Here is an 18,187-nt window from a genome sequence, read left to right as displayed (position 1 = left end):
GGATCTTACTGAAACCTAATGAATGTTGAATGGACTCGATAGAGTGGGTGTGGAGAGGATGTTTCCTATGGCGGGGGAGTCTAAGTCCAGAAGACACAACTTCAAAATAGAGAGGCACCCTTTTAGAACAGAGATGAGGGGTTTAGATAGAGTTGACATGGATAGGCTTTTTCCATTGAGAGTAGGGGAGATTCAAACAAGAGGACATGAGTTGAGACTTGGGGGGCAAAAGTTTAAGGGTAACATAAGGGGGAATTTCTTTACTCAGAGTGGTAGCTGTGTGGAATGAGCTTCCAGTAGAAGTAGTAGAGGCAGGTTCGGTATTGTCATTTAAAGCAAAATTGGACAGGTATATGGACAGGAAAGGAATGGAGGGTTATGGGCTGAGTGTGGGTCAGTGGGATTAGGTGAGAGTAAGCGTTCAGCATGGACTAGAAGGGCCAAGATGGCCTGTTTCCGTGCTGTAATTGTTATATGGTCATAATTTCTTTAGACAGAGGGGGCTGAATCTATGAAATTCCTTGCCGCAAGTGGCTGTGAAGTCCAAATCTTTAGGTATATTTAAGGCAGAAGTTGTTAGATTATTGATTGGTCAGGGCATGAAAGAATATGAGGAGAAGGTAGGAGATTGGGGCTAAGAGGGGAATGGATCAGCCATGATGAAATGGCAGAGTAGACTCAACAGGCCAGATAATAAAGTATGTAACATGAATAAACTCGTTTATTCCTGCTCCTTATTTGCTGCATTTAATATAATCACATTACATACTTCTGCTCTTGTATTTTATGGTCTTATGGTCTAGAAGAAGATCTAAGAGAAACTGCTCAATAAAGAAACATTGTAGCAGAACTAGGAGAGCCCAAAATTAAAAGTAAAGTAACTAATTTGCCCCCTTGAGCCTCTTCACCATTCAATATCTCAACATATGATATTTTGTTTGGAAATTTATCCACCTCAAAAGTATTTGGCAATTTAGCTTCTTTTTCTCTTTGGTAGTGAATTCACAGTGATGAGGAAATTTCTTCTCAAATTAGTTCCACACCTCTTGCCTTGTAAACTGTGACAGTAGCCCTTCATTCTAGACATCCTTACTGTCTAATCTAATGCTCTATTAACAATATGGCTTGTTTTCCCATGCAAGTGTTTAAATTCACATTTATCTCTATTATACTGGATATACTCTGTTTTTATGCGCTCTATCAAACTCTGTTCATCTTACCTACATTTATAACCTTACCTACTTTAGTGGTGTCAGTAAGCTTTGAAGCATTACATTTGGCGTAATCCAAATCATTGAGGAACTGGAGTCCAGGCACATGGTACATCAGTGGTTACTGCATGTTACCCCAAAAAAACTTCATTTATTCCCATTCAGTATCTTCAGTCCATGTTATTGCATTTCTACCCATACCATCAGTTTAATTTTGCCCAGGAGTCTCTAAAGAATTTTACAACAAATTGAATATAGCACATCCAATGGTAGTCCTTTAACTTTCTCATGATGACGTACTGATGGGGGGGAATATTCGTCTGGTAGGTATGTCAAATATTATTTTTCTTTCAGACATTCATGTTGTTATTGGTAAATTGACTTATTATTGTCACGTTTACCGAGGTAGTGGGAAAACTCATTTTGCATACTGTCTAACAAGGATCAGTTCATTATAACAGTGCAATAAGGCAGAACAAAGGTAAACGTAAAAGAATGCAAAATGAATTGTTACAGTACAGCGAAAGTGCAGTGCTGGCAGATGGCAGGGTTCAGATAATAACAAAGTACTGTTGGATATAAGGTCAAGAGTGCACCTCATCATACTAGGGAATCATTCAATAGTCCTGTAACTGTGGGGTAGAAGCTGTCCTTGAGCCTGTTGGTACATGTTTTTGTGCTGTCTGCCAGATAGGAGAGGAGAAAAGGAAGAACATTTGGGGTGTGTGGGTGGTGGATGATTTACCGAAGCAGTGAGAAGTGTTGACTTGTGTGTGTGGAGGGGTGGCTGGTTTCCATGATGCGCCAGGCTGTGTCTGTAACTTTCTTCAGTTTCTTGTGGTCATGGGCAGAACATTTGCCATGTTTCCTAAATGTTCTGTCATCTGCTTTATAAACACCATTTACACTGGTCTTTGGATTTCTGTTTTCTCCCTGACTCCTTTTTAAAAATTGGGATTATGTTGAATACCCTCCAACCTATAAATGTGTAGAATTCTTGTGAATAATAACTAACACATCCACAATTTCCTTGGCTCTTTAAGGGATGTAAATTATCAGGCCCTGTTCACTTATCAGCTTTGAATGCAATTCACTTCTCCTGCACCATAATCTTATTAATGCTACTTTCTTGTAGTTCCTTACATTTATTTGTTCCTTAACATGCTTGGAAAATTACTTGGCTCATGTCCAGTGAAAACAATACTAATGTCTATGTCATTTAAAGAGATTAACTTTTATTTGTCATATGTAAAATGAAACATTGAAACATACAGTGAAATACATCGTTTTGCATCAAATCAAATCTCCAAGGATTGTGCTGTGCAGTGTACAAGTGTCACTATGCTTCTGGTGCCTACAACTTAATAACTCTAACCCATACTTCTATGGAATGTGGGAGGAAATAAGAGTGCCCCAAGGAAACCAATGTGTTTATGAGGAGAATGTACAAACTCCTTACAGACAGCGGCAGGAAGTGAACCTCGAGTTGCTGATGCTTTAGAACGTTACACTAACTGCTGCACAGCCAACCCACCCCATATAAGCATGTCTATGTTACCCGCTCTGCCATTTCCCATTTCTCCTTCATGCACTTACTTAGAATTAGGCCATTCAGCCCATCGAGCCTGCTCTACCATTCCATCATGGTTGATCCTGGATTCCACTCAGCCCCATACACCTGCCATCTCCCCGTATCCTTTGGTGGCCTGTCTGATCAGGAAAGATCAACTTGCGCCTTAAATATATGCAAAGACTTGGCCTCCACCACAGTTGGTGCAGAGCATTCCACGGATTTACTACTGTCTGGCAAAAAAAAGTCCTCCTTATCTCTGTTCTAAAGGGCCGTCCCTCAATTTTGAGACTGTGCCCTCCAGTTCTGGATACCTGCACCATAGGAAACATCCTCTCCACGTTCACCCTATCTAGTCCTTTCACCTTTCAGTAGATTTCAATGAGATCCTCTCGCATTCTTCTAAATTCCAGTGAGTAAAGCCCAAAGCTGCCAAATGCTTCTCATATGTTAACACCTTCATTCCCAGTATCATCCTCTTGAATCTCCTCTGGGCTCTCCCTAATGACAACACAGCCCTTCTGAGATATGGGGCCCAAAACTATTGATAATACTCAAGTGCGGCCTGACTAGTGTCTAATAAAAGTTTCAGCATTATCTCCTTGTTTTTATATTCTATTTCCCTTGAAATAAATGCCAACGTTGCATTTGCCTTCTTTACCACAGACTCAGCCTGTGAATTAACCATGTGGGAGTCTTGCACGAAGACCCCTAAGTCCCTTTGCATCCCTGATGTTTGAATCTTCTCTCCATTTAGATAATGGTCTGCACTGTTGTTCCTTTTACCAAAAAGCATTATCATACATTTCCCAACACTGTACTCCATCTGCAACTTCTTTGCCTATTCTTTCAATTTGTCGAGGTCCTGCTGCAATCGCTTTACTTCCTCAACACTATCTACCCCTCCACCTGTCTTCGTATCATACGCAAACTTTGCCACAACACCATCAATTTCATTATCCAAATCATTGACAAACAATGTGCAAAGTAAGGGATCCCAATACTGACACCTGTGGAACACCGTTAGTCACTGGCAGCCAAACAGAAAGACCCCTTTTATTCCCACTGATTGCTTCCTGCCTGTCAGCCATTTTGCTATCTATGCCTATATATTTCATAGTTCTGCCTGTCACCAAGAACTGTAATGCCACAGGATTTTATCTTGTTAAACAGCCTCATTTGTGGCACCTTATCAATCGCCTTCTGAAAATTCAAGTAAATGACATCCACTACCTCTCCTTTATCCACCCTGCTTGTTACTTCTTCGAAGAACTCTTAACAGATTTGTCAAGCAAGATTTGCCTTTACAGAAACCATGCTGACTTTGACTTATTTTATCATTAGTCTCCGAGTACCTCAAAACCTCATCCTTGGTAATAGATTCCAACACTTACCCAACCACTGAGTTTAGGCTAACTGGCCTATAATTTCCTTTCTTTTGCCTTCTTCCCTTCTAAGGAGTGAAGAGACAATTACAATCTTGCAGACCTCCGGGACCATGCCAGAATCAAGTGATTCTTGAAAGATCATGACCAATGCATCAGTTAACTCTTCAGCACCTTTCGACTGGGATGTAGTCCATCTGGTCCAGGTGACTTATCCTCCTCAAGATCTTTGAGTTTGCCTAGCACCTTTTCCTTTGTAATACCAATGGTATTCACTTATGCTCCCTGACACTCACGGACTCCTCGCACACTGAGTGTCTTCCACAATGAAGACAAGCAAAGTACCTATTAAGTTCATCTGCCATTTCTTTGTCCCCCATTACTACCTCACCAGCATCATTTTCCAGTGGTCCAATATCAATTATCACCTCCCTTTTACTCCTTATATAACTGGAAAAAAACTTTTAGTATCCTGCTTTATATTATTGGCTATTCTGCCCACATAATTCATCTTTTCCCTTAAAGCTTCTTTAGTTGCCTTTTGTTGGATTTTAAAAGCTTTGCAATCTTCCAACTTCCTACTCTCTCTTGCTACATTATATGCCCTTTCCTTGGCTTCTATGCAGTCCTTAACTTCCTTTCTCAGCCATGGTTGCCTATCCCTGCCATTTGAGAACTTATTCCTCTATCTCTTATTTATCTGTCTCCTGTAGTCACAGGGGTGACAAACTTCCTGTAGCTCCTGTTTATCACTGCCTCACTTTCTCTAACAAGCTGAAGCTCATCAAGCTGCAGCTCTAGTTCCTTAACACTGTCTCTGAGGAGCTGCATCTCAATGCACCTTTTCATTGAGGAGACTAGGAGTCTCCTGAAAATCCCACATCTGACACCCAGAACAGAACACTGGCTCTGTAGACATATCCTCTTTTCTCTCTAGCATTGAATAAGGAATGAACTTACCTAGCCTCCACTTGTTCTCGCTGAAGCCTTGCTGAGCCAAAGCTTTACTACTCTGACTCAAAACTACTCTGACAATGGCCTCTCCTCTTGCCAGTACCTCTCTTTTATAGAGATTGTGTTTTTAAAAGCTCTTTGTTGTATCTCTGTGAGAATGCTCCAGCTGCATCTGCGCAGTACTTCAATCAATGACTCCTGTTGAAAAAGGTGCTGTTTTTCAAGCTCTTTGTTGGACTTGCACAGGAACCCTCCTGTTGTGTCTGCACAGTACTCCAATTGATTCATAAACCTTTCTTTTTCATATTCCCTATACAGTGGATGCCAGTTAGTTGGAACAGATCGGATCCAGTATCTTTTGGCCCAATTAAGCAGCTGCCCCTATTAGTTGAAATTTCATGGAAATAGTTAAAAGGCAAATGAAGATAAAGTGCTATTAGCTGAGTAGCAAGTTATGTATTTGAATGAAATACAGAACAAATTAGAACACTAGCAATACCTCTACAGTACTATAAAACTGTTTTTTAAATAGTTATTGACGGAGGTTTAGTCTGCCATATTCTTTTGATTGACTGTAAATGACCAAAATCAGCACAGGTACCTTGTGCAAATGATGGACTACTTTCATACAATATTTTAGACAACTGCATCCTCCAAGTCTTCATTTTTATTGTAACAATCAAGATGATTGTCAATAGCTTAGAAATTCCTGACTTCTTGTAGTAGTGAAATAATTTCATTTTCACTCTTGGCCTTCTCTAGCATCTCCAAGCTTGAATACTTAAAACTGTGCTGAGTGAAGCAGTTCCCAATTGTCTCACTGCTTATTTCTTGCTGAAAATTATCGCTTTTTCAAACACAACTGATGCTCTTTAAAAACTGTTTGCTGTAAACATGGAGTAGTTTCTAACGGCCACGCAAGTGCACGCGACTGACACTATTTAGAAACTGTTCAGCAGTGGTCCCTTGACCCAATTAAGCAGAATAGTGTTCCAAATAAACAGAGAATCCCAGCTATTTTCTCGATTTAGTTTTTGTTATTTAAGAGTTGTCCCAAATAACTGGCTATCCCAATTCACTGATGGCCAATTTACTGGAATTGACTGTAATTTCAATCTTACTTTTGCTCTTTTAATTAAATTTTTTTGCTTCCTTTCAGAAGTCAAAACTGTTTATACTGTTCCTGTTCTTGAAAGTTGTTTTCTTTGTCTAGCAATATTATATAATTCCTCTTTGGATCTGAAGCTATCCTTCATGTTGGTTACCCATTGTTGGGTCTCCTTTCTATGTATTTTTATGCAGGCAAACTGTTGGAGTTCCTTGAAAAGCCATTGCTTTTCCATTGTATGTCTTTTGATTATGCTTTGCAACCTACCATTGCAAATAATGAAAGTATGAGGAATGAGTTGGTTAGTTTAAATTCAGCTTCCTGTTTCATTTTGAACTACTTCATTTTCTGACTAGTGGAAAAAAATCTGGCATGTTATTGAGTAGTACACAAAATCTTGGAGGAACTCCAGTGAGTTAAGGCAGCAGAACCTAAATATGAGATTCTGCAAATGCTGGAACACACACAAAATGGTGGAAGAACTTAAATACAGATAGGAAGTATGTGAGGCAGATGTTTTGTGCTTGGTGTCAGATATGGGAAGCCCTGGAGACTCCCAGCCTCCCACGTCTGTGCCAGGTGCTTTGAGCTGTGGCTCCTTAGGGATTTGGTTAGGGAACTGGAAATGCAGCTTGATGACCTTCGTCTGGTCAGGGAGTGTGAGGAGGTGGTAGATAGGAGCTATAGGCAAGTAGTCACACCGGGGCCTCGGGAGACAGATAAGTGGGTAACAGTCAGGAGAGGGAAGAGCAAGAGTCAGATACTAGAGTACCCCTGTGGCTGTCCCCCTTAACCGTAAGTACTCCTGTTTGAGTACTGTTGGGGGGGATGGCCTACCTAGGGGAAGCAACAGTGACCGCGTCTCTGGCACAGAGTTTGGTCCTGTAGCTCAGAAGGGTAGGGAAAGGGAGAGAATGGCAGCAGTGACCTCTATAGTGAGGGGGTCAGACAGGTGATTCTGTGGACGCAGGAAAGAAGCATGGATGGTAGTTCACCTCCCAGGTGCCGGGGTCTGGATTGTTCTTGATCACGTCCACGATATTCTGAAGTGGGAAGGAGAACAACCAGAGGTCGTGATACATAGTGCTACCAAGGACATAGGTACGACAAAGGAGGAGGTCCTGCAAACAGGCTACAGGGAATTAGAAAGGAAGTTGAGAAGCAGGACCTCAAAGGTAGTAATCTCGGGATTACTGCCTGTGCCACGCGAGAGTGAGTATAGGAATAGAATGAAGTGGAGGATAAATGCGTGGCTGAGGGATTGGAGCAGAGGGCAGGGATTCAGATTTCTGGATCATTGGGACCTCTTATGGGGCAGGTGTGACCTGTATAATAAGGACAGGTTGCGGTTGACTCCGAGGGGGACCAATATCCTGGCAGGGAGGTTTGCTAAGGCTATTGGGAAGAGTTTAAACTAGAATTGCTGGGGGGTGGGAACTGAACTGAAGTGACAGAGGAAAGAGAGGTTGGCTCACAAATAGAGAAAGCTTGCAGACAGTGCAAGAGGGAGGAGAGGCAGGTGATAGAGAAGGGTCTTGCTCAGAACGATGGTTTGAGATGTGTCTATTTTAATGCAAGGAGTATTATGAACAAAGAGGATGAGCTTGGAGTGTGGATCAGTACTTGGAGCTATGATGTTGTGGCCATTACAGAGACTTGGATGGCTCAGGGGCAGGAATGGTTACTTCGAGTGCCAGGCTTTAGATGTTTCAGAAAGGACAGGGAGGAAGGCAAAAGAGGTCAGGGTGTGGCACTGCTGATCGGAGATAGTGGGTGGAAGTTAGGAACAGGAAGAGCCAGGGTTTTAGATGGCATGGAGTTTGTTAGGGGTGTTCAGGAAGATTTCTTGACACAATATGTAGATGAGCCTACAAGAGGAGAGGCTGTACTTGATCTGGTATCGGGAAATGAACTTGGTCAGGTGTCAGGTCTCTCAGTGGGAGAGCAGTTCGGAGATAGTGATTACAACTCTTATCTCCTTTACCATAGCAATGGAGAGGGATGGGAACAGACAAGTTAGGGAAGTGTTTAATTGGAGTAAGGGGAAATATGAGGTTATCAGGCAGGAACTTGGAAGCATAAGTTGGGAACAGATGTTCTCAGTGAAACGTACGGCAGAAGTGTGGCAAATGTTCAGGGGATATTTACGTGGAGTTCTGCATGGGTATGTTCCAATGAGATGAGGAAAGGATGATGGGGTACATACAGGAACTGTGGTGTACAAAGGCTGTTGTAAATTTAGTCAAGAAGAAAAGAAAAGCTTACAAAAGGTTCAAAAAACTAGGTAATGATGGAGATCTTCAAGATTATAAGGCTAGCAGGAAGGAGCTTAAGAATGAAATTAGGAGAGCCAAAAGGGGCCAAGAGAAGGCCTTGGCAGACACAATTAAGGAAAACCTGAAGGCATACTGTAAATATGTGATGAGCAAGAGGATAAGATGTGAGAGAAAAGGACCAATCAAGTGTAACAGTAGAAAAGTGTGTATGGAACTGGAGGAGATAGCAAAGGTACTTAATGAATACTTTGCTTTAGTATTCACTATGGAAAAGGATCTTGGCGATTGTTAGGATCACTTAGAGCAGACTGAAAAGCTTGAGCATATAGATATTAAGGAAGAGGATGGGCTGGAGTTTTGGAAAGCATCAAGTTGGATAAGTCAGCGGGACCAGATGAGATGTACCCATACAAAACACACACAAAATGCTGGTGGAACGCAGCAGGCCAGGCAGCATCTATAGGGAGAAGCGCTGTCGACATTTCGGGCCGAGACCCTTCGTCCTGACACGTCGACAGCGCTTCTCCCTATAGATGCTGCCTGGCCTGCTGTGTTCCACCAGCATTTTGTGTGAGTTGTTGTTTGAATTTCCAGCATCTGCAGATTTCCTCATGAGATGTACCCAAGGCTACTTTGGGAGGTGAGAGAGGAAATTGCTGAGCCTCCGGAGGATTGGAGGGTTGCAGATGTTGTTCCCTTATTCAAGAAAGGGAGTAGAGATTGCTCAGGAAATTATTATAGACCAGTGAGTCTTACTTCAGTGGTTGGTAAGTTGATGGAGAAGATCCTGAGAGACAGTATTTATGAACATTTGGAGAGGCATAATATGATTAGGAATAGTCAGCATGGCTTTGTCAAAGGCAGGTCGTGCCTTATGAGCCTGACTGAACTTTTTTGAGATTGTGACTAAACACTTTGATGAGGGTGGAGGATTTGAGCAAGGATAAGATATCCCATGCAAGGCTTATTGAGAAAGTAAGGAGGCATGGGATCCAAGGAGACATTGCTTTGTGGATCCAGAATTGGTTTGCCCACAGAAGGCAAAGATGGTTGTAGATGGGTCATATTTTGCATGGAGGTCGGTGACCAGTGATGTGCCTCGGATCTGTTCTGGGACCCTTGAAGAAGTGGAGGTATGGATTAGTAAATTTGCTGATGACACAAAGGTTGGGGTGTTGTGGGTAGTGTGGGAGGGCTGTCAGGTTACAGCGGGACATTGATAGGATGCAAAACTGGGCTGAGAAATGGCAGATGGAGTTCAACCCAGATAAGTGTGAGGTGGTTCATTTTGGTAGGTCAAATATGATGGCAGAATATAGAGGACTCTGGCAGTGTGGAGGATCAGAGGGATCTTTGGGTCTGAGTCCATAGGACACTCAAAGCTGCTGTGCAGGGGGACTCCCAAGGTTAAGAAGGCATATGGGTGCCTTGGCCTTCATCAATCGTGGGATTGAGTTTAGGAGCTGAGAGGTAATGTTACAGCTATATTGGACCTTGGTCCGACCCCACCTGGAGTACTGTGCCCAGTTCTGGTTGCCTCACTACAGGAAGGATATGGAAACCATAGAAAGGGTACAGAGGAGACTTACAAAGGATGTTGCCTGGATTGGGGAGCATGCGTTATGAGAATAGGTTGAGTGAACTCAGCCTTTTCTCTTTAGAGCAACAGAGGATAAGAGGTGACCTGATAGAAGTGCTTGGAAGTAGGTACAGAGGAGATGTCGGGGGGAAGTCTTTCTATGCAGAGAGTAGTGAGTGCATGGAATGGGCTGCCGGCAACGGTGGTGGAGACAGATATGAGCAGGTCTTTTAAGAGACTCCTGGATAGGTACATGGAACTTAGAAAAATTGAGGGGTATGGGTATCCATAGGTCCTTTCTATAGTAAGGACATGTTCGGCACAGCTTTGTGGGCCAAAGGGCCTGTGTTGTGATGTCAGCTTTCTATGTTTCTATAACTGAGCAGTTCAACCAGCAGATATGGAGAGGAATGAACGGTTGACGTTTAGTGCTGAGACGCTTCTTCAGGACTGGAAAGGAAGAGGGGAGGGGAAGGAGTACAAGCTGGTAAGAGATGGGTGAGACCAGGTGGGTGGGTGGGAAGGAGTTTTAAAGTGAGAAGGGGGAGTTTGAAGGGGGGGGTGAAGTGAGAAGGGTGGGTGGAAAAGGGAGTTTTGAAGTGAGGGGGTTGGATTTAGAAGGGTGGGTGCTGAAATGAAAAGGGGATTAAAGTGAGGAGGGTGGGTGGGGGAGGAAGTAAGGGGAAAAGGTGAAAGAATCAGAAGAGGACAGTGGAGTATGGAAGAAGGGGAAGGAAGGAGGTGGTGGGCATGTAAGAAGAAGAGGAGGGGTAAGGGAGGAGCTAGAATTGAGAATGGGGGAAAAAGAGAAGGGGATAGGGGAAAAATGACCAGATTTTAGAGCAATTGATGATGATGCCTACAGATTGGAAGCTGCCCAGGTGAGGTGTTGCTCCTCCAACCTGAGTGTGACCTCATCATAGCAGTATAGGAGGCCATGGATGGACATGTTGGAATGAGAAGTCTATTTGAAATTGGTGGCCACTGGGAAATCCTTCCTTTTGTTGCGGGTGGAATGCAGTGCTTGAAGAAGCACTCCCTCAATCTGCATTGGGTCTGACCAGTGTAGTGGAGGCCACACTGGGAGCAGTAGATGTAATGGATATGACCATAAAGATAGAAGCAGAATTTGGTTACTTGGCCCATCGAGTCTGCTCTGTCATTACATCTTGGTTGATTTTTTTTCTCTCTCAACCTCATTCTCCTGCCTTATCCCCATAACCTTTGACACCCTGACACATCAAGAACCTATCAATCTCTGCTTTAAATATACCCAATGACCTGGCCACTACAGCCATCTGCAGCAATGAAGTTCACAGATATACCATCCTCTGGCTAAAGAAACTCCTCCTAATCTCTGTTCTCAAAAGGTTTCATTCTATTATCTGGCTGTGCTCTCTGATCTTAGATCCCACGTACTATAGTATATTCTCTCCACATCCACTCTATCTAGGCCTTCTCCTTCGAAATAGCACCAGGAATTGAATCCCGATCTTAGAGCTGGTGCACTGTAAAGTGTTGTGGTAATTGCTGTTTGTCATTGGCCTTCTCCATTGCTGTATAATTTGTCAGACACAACTTAGGAAAATAACATCATACACCAGTTTGGTAGCTTAATGTCCAATGGTATGATCATTGACTTGTCACCTATTCACCCAGGACAACACAAGAGATGCTGGGCTTTTTTGTCTGTATGTCTTCTGTTAATTCATCCATATTTACTTAAAGATACAGTGCAGAACAAGCCCTTCTGGTACAATGAGCTGCACTGCTCAGCAACCCACCCTAGTCTGCTCAGCACCCCAACACTAGTCTAAACAGGACCAATAATGACCAATTAACCTACACACCAGTATGTCTTTGGACTGTGGTTGAAAACCAGAGCACCAGGATGAACTCCATGCAATTCACGGGAAGAACATATAGATGGCGATGGAATTGAACTCCAAACTCCGGAACACCCTGAGCTGTAATTTTGTTGTGCTAACTGCTACTGTACTGTAGCATTCAGTAGAAAGAACTTCCAATTTTCTTCATTTTTTGTACATTTCTTCAATCCACTACCCTCCCCCCAACCTGGTTGAATCTGCCTATTGGCACCCACCCCTAATCTACCAAACCCCACCTCCCACTGTTACAGGCTGGCAGTCTTTCCCGTTCCTTCTCAGTCTCGATGCAAAGTCTTGACTCGAAGTGTCTACTTGCACCTTTTTCCTCCACGGATGCTGCTTGACCCAATGAGAGTTTCTGTACTCTCATTGAACTCTAGAATGGGTCATGCCTGCTGGCTTTGGCTAATCTGTGTTGTCTGAATTTCGACATTTGAACATGGAGGAAACAGAAGTTGCCACAATCGTCAGGATTGCAGAATTGTGACATAATATGCTCATAGCTTTGCAACCATTGCTGTTTCTAGTAACACACACAAAATGCTGGAGGAACTCAGCAGGTCAGGTAGAATCTTTGGAGAGGAATAAACATTCAGCGTTTTGTGCTGAGACCCTACATGAGGATTGAAAAGGAAGGGGAAAGAAGCCAGAATAAGAAGGTAGGGAAGGGGGACAACTGGAACAGGGGTTCCCAATCTGGGGTCCACGGACCTCTTGCTTAATGGCATAAAGGTTGGGATCCGCTAGGAGGTGATAGGTGAAGCCAGGTGCATGGAGTGGGTGTGAAGTGAGATGTTGGGAGACAATGGGTGGAAAAGGTAAGGGGCTGAAGGAGGAATCTAATAGGAGACTGGACCATGGAAGAAGGCTCAAGGGGCATGTGGTAGGCAGGTGAGAAGAGGAGGGGTAAGAGGGGAGCCAGAATGGGAAAAGAGGAGGGGGAGAAGGAAAACGGGGAAATACTAGTATACTTCTGGTACCTGTTGAACACATGTTGTTATTGTACATCTTTCCACTAGATGGTGATCTCATCCTTTAAATGAAATTTAAAACCAACTCAAGTTCCAAGTCTGTATCATCAGCTGTTGATTACAACTCAAGATCTTTTTTGTAACGGTTTTGAACACCAACAATAAGTATAACTCAATGAAAATGTAATAGTCATCTTCTAACACTTGGAATTCTATTCATTATTAAACAAATGCCAGTTCCCCTAAAGCAAAAGAAAGCTCGAAGTAAGTAATTCATTATCAAAGTTTGTAAATATCACCATACACTATTTTGAGATTTATTTTCAAACAGGCATTCATTCACAGGAAAATAAGGAAATGCAATACAATTCATGAAAAAGTATAAATAACAAAGACTGACAAGCAACTGGTATGCAAGAAAGGACTAATTGTGCAAATAATAAGAATAAATACATAATTAATACTGAGTTGTAGAATCGATGTGAATGAAGTTATCTACAGTGGTTCAGGAGCCTGATGGTTATAGTGAATCTGTCCCCTGGAAGTAGGTTGGGCAGTATCTGTGGAGAGAGAAACAGAGTTAATGTACCCGGTTAATCACCTATCCCCAATTTCAGTGACTATAACAAGCAGGATTAATAAGTTTATTCTCCCACACATGGTCTCAGGAAAGCTTGGAAATTCTAGAGTAATTTCTGCTGTTAATAAAGGTGTTCATGCATGATGTCCTCGCCATCTGGAGTGTAAATTAATATGGCAAAAATAATTTAAATATCACCATCCCTTATTTTGCGATGAAATATTTGAATTGGCTGTTTTGTGTGGGGGATTATAATTCTGGGACAATGTTAGACAAATTGTATTGCCCCATACTGATGGACTGAAGTTTGCTACCACTTTATACATGAAAATCATGGATTGACTTGTTTTATATTGGAAGCCAGTTTATATTTTATATTGTTCATTTTAAATCTTCCTTAAATTTTGGGTCTCTACCGGAAAATCTGTGTAATACTAATAATGGGGTATTAATGCCAATTCTTTAAATTTGATAAATATCTTGACTTTTTTTGGCTGGAAAGTTTTTGAATTATGTTCCATTAATCAGAAAGCATTCTGGGACATATCAGTAAGCAGTAAATGAATGCTAACACATCTTGGGATAATCTCACTGAACCAGATTGCCGTGTCTGGAAGAAATACCTTCAGTGTTGTTAAATCTGAGACCAAATTTGAGAAGCTGAAGGAATTACTGAGTAGGTTTGTTTTCAGTACAGTTAAACAGTAAAGACAGTAGAATATCAAAGAAAAGCATTGAGTTTTTAAAGAGTGTGCAAGTCCAGTCAGGAAAATTTACATTGCTGCATTTTGCAGCAGATAGTGAATCAGAGTAAAGGTCTGTCAGCAGCAGAGTCTCTTGCAAGCAGTAATATCAGAGGTTAAATTCATGATTATTATCTAAAATAACAGAAGTAGAGCAAAAACTTAAGTCTGTTAATAATGCTGATTATTGTACTCATACCTTATTTAGTGGTTCATATTTCATGTGAGCCAAAAACAACCATACATTTTAACAAACAAAATGCTTGAGGAGCTCAGTAGGTCACACAGCACCTTTGGAGAGGAAAATCAGTTAATGTTTCGGGCCAAGACCCGTCGTCAAGACCTGATGATTCCTGAGAAAGGGTCTCCGCCCTAAACATCATTTGTTTATTGCTCTCCGTAGGCGCTGCCTGACCACCTCCAGTATTTTGTGTGTGTTGCTCTGGATTTCCAGCATCTGCAAAATCTTTTGTGTTTATAGTCATACATTTTACCCTGTTCAGAATCTCCCTTGAGAATCCCAGTGTAAGTACTTGTTCTTCCATTGTTTAATTTATTTCCTTATTTTTAATTGAGTGTTTCATTTGTCTATTGTACCACTGAAACTGTTGACAATTACATTTGACATTTTTTTATATAAAAGCCTGCACAGTTAATGTGCAGGATGTTGATACCTATTGCTTCCGTTGACCTTAGTACATGCAATCCAATAACATGTTTTCTCTTTCAACATGTCACTTGGTGCACATTTTCTGTTTAAAAAGTATTTTAGCATTGTTTGTCTTTCTGGGCTTCTGCTGTCAAATCTTTGTTGAGCTGCTCTTTCATTGAGTCACTGTGGGGTTTCCAATCTGGGACACCTTACTAATACACACCAAGCCCCTTAGGTCTAAGGAAGTAAGGAGGAGAGGCAGTGATACACCAACAACCGGAAACTCGGCTCTGCTGCACTGATACCACTGCTCACAAATACGTGGGTGCATTTCTCGGCTGGTGTGAAAATGTGCACAGATGACCTTGCCAGCCACTGTGTCTGCTCATGCCCTTCTCCCTCAATGCTCGGTCCTTCCTGAGCATTTCTGCAGAGTAGGTCATGTCGTTGACACTCTTGATACTAGATTCCTGAAACACAGCTCTGTCACAGCAGCAAGTTATCAGTTGGACTGAGGTGAAGATTCAAGCCTCCTCAAATATGCAACATTCCCACCAGCTCCTGTCAGTCCCCTGATGTGATCACCCATACTGGAAAGGCAGCATTCAGAAAGGCAATGAGAGCCCTGAGCCCATGTGTCAAGAGCACACAGAAACCTAGGGTAACCTGTGAATGGAGCACAGTGTTTCTCAAACTACCCATTTCACTGCCTAATGATGTCAAAGTTGGTGGGTTCTACACAAGTCTGATCAGATACAGATTTACTTATGCATTACATTGAAACAATACAGTGAAATGTGCTGTTTGTACTACCAACACACCCTAGCATGTGCTGGGTGCACATTCCGGTGTCAAGCTGGCATAACCACAATGCTTGGCAGAACAACACAGAACATACCATACAACAAAGCAACAACAGCAGAACAAGTCCCATTCTTCACTCCCACCCAGGCACATCCACAGTCCTCTAACTCCAGGACAGACTGTCTTTCACTCCCAGCTGACTCATGATTCATGCATTGGGCCTACGAATTCCCCAGCAGACTCGCAGACCTGTGGCTCTGGCCATTGGGCCTCGACTTCTAGACTTCTGATCGATCTTCGATCATGATCCAAGAGCCCAGAGAATATGAGTGGAATACTGCCCTAGTATGATTTTTATTTAAGTGACAGTGATGAATTATAGAAGCTGACAAAAAAAATACATTACTGTGCAAAAATCTTAGACACACATATATATAGATAAGGAGTGCCTGGGGCAGGGGGTTGGTGGCACAGGTGCAGACTCACCCAGCCCTGAGACACCAGTCAAGGTAATTTAATTCTAAACAAATAGTTTATTGATCAATACAGAATGTGTCTCTGGTGCTTCCCACTCCCTCCTCTTGCCCGTCCCCTTTCCCCCAACCTGTCCCCTTCCCACTCTCAGTCGGCAATAGAGATCCATATCAGAACCAGGTTTATCATCACTCACGATTTTTTTTTGTGGCAGCGGTACATGCAATACATAAAATTACTTAAGTATTGTGCAAAAGTCTTGGGTACCCTAGCTCTATATGTTCCTAAGACTATATCAAATAGACTGAAGATAGAAGCAAAATATGCATTTGCCTCAAACATATCCTGTTGTAAATAATGTGTTTCTATTTAAAGGTACAATGATTACTGCTATTGGATCATGACAAATAATTGGCTGCCATGTTAGATGTAGTTACTTATCTGATTTTTTACGGCCTTAACTTTTTGATTCCCTCAAGTAAGAAAAGTGTAGTTACCTGTAATTTTAAAGAATAAAAAATTTAGGATTTGAAGGTAGATATAAAAACTCTTTGTTTGTTAAAGCAGAGTTCAAGTGCTGAAAGTAGTGAAAGTAGGAGATGCAGGTTAGTAAATATGTGGGTGCTTCATACGATAAATGACCCTGTGGTTGTACTTGTGGGCTGCAATGTAGGTGAAGTGTGGCTGATTAGATAAATAATTGTTTTTGTTGTGCTGTGTTTGGGAGGAGTGTAACTTATTTTAAGTGTCTGTGAGAAGTCAGTTCCCAGAATCTTGCTAATGAATTCATACTTACTAAATCATTTCTATCTTTGTCAAATGTGTTAATGATATCCTTGTGCCACATATCAGAAGTTACTGTATACTCTTCCATTCCTCCAAGTTGTTTTAAATGGAAAATTACCACAGATAGCCCCTGATGAAGCCCAAAACGTCTTCTGTTTGTTTTCTTCTATCGATGCTGATTGATTTGCTAAGATCCTCCAGCAATTTGTGCATTCCAGCATCTCCAGATTCTATTGTATTTATGATGAGTTGTTTATTTTTGGGAGAATGCTATGCCATATGCTCATTGGGTTTTGAAAGAGGTGGCTGAAGAGATTGTGAAGGCATTGGCAATGATCTTTCAAGAATCACTAGATTCTGGAATGGTTTTGGAGCACTGGAAAATTGCAAGTGTCACTCCACTTATCAAGAAGGGAAGGAAGATGTTGGAATCCATGATTAAGCATGAGGGTTTGGGTACTTGAAGACATGATAAAATAGGCCCAAGTCAATATGGAAAAAGGAATAAAGGGAAGTTTTACCTTACAAATCTGTAGGAATTCTTTGAGGAAATGACAAGCAGGATAGGCAAACGTGAATCAGTGAATTTTGTGTACTTGGATTTTCAGAAGACCTTTGGATTAGGTGCTTCACTTGAGGCTGCTTAACAAAATAAGATCCCGTGATATTACAAGAAAGATTGTGCCATGGATTGGCTGACTGGCACGAGGCAAAGATTTGGAATAAAAGGGGCCTATTCTAGTTACCTGCCAGTGACTAGTGGTGCTTTATGGGTTTTAGTACACATGTCCCCCGTTTTTTGAACATTCGCTTTATGACAACTCGCTGTTACGAAATACCTACATTAGTACCTGTTTTCGTTAACCAAAGAGGATTTTCGCTTTTACGAAAAAAAGACGCCCGCTATATACGTGTTTACCCTGACAAAGACTACAATGACCGTGAAGCCTTGTGCGGGCAGTTGTTTGTGCATGTGTGTACGTGCATACGCATGTACGTCTTGATTTTTTTTTCTCTCTCCAAATAGGTTTTGGCTCGCTGTCTTCCCAATATTGATAAGTGAAACTACACCATACCTACAGTATTTCTACTATATATGGGGTGTATGTTTATCATATTCCTGCTTTTACTATATGTTAGTGTTATTTTCAGTTTTATGTGTTATTTGGTATGATTTGTAGGGTTTTTGTGGGTCTGGGAACGCT

General features: G+C 41.9%; 1 protein-coding gene across 2 annotated transcripts in view; it reads left to right on the top strand.

Annotated features, from left to right (window-relative positions):
* Positions 1-18,187, top strand: part of azi2 (5-azacytidine induced 2) — an 83,186-nt gene that overhangs the window by 16,976 nt on the left and 48,023 nt on the right. The window lies entirely within an intron of this gene.

Source organism: Hypanus sabinus, chromosome 20, assembly GCF_030144855.1.
Source record: "Hypanus sabinus isolate sHypSab1 chromosome 20, sHypSab1.hap1, whole genome shotgun sequence".
NCBI classification, from domain to species: Eukaryota; Metazoa; Chordata; class Chondrichthyes; order Myliobatiformes; family Dasyatidae; genus Hypanus; species Hypanus sabinus.
The sequence above is the reverse complement of the archived record's forward strand: the minus strand, read 5'-3'. Positions and strand labels throughout refer to the sequence as shown.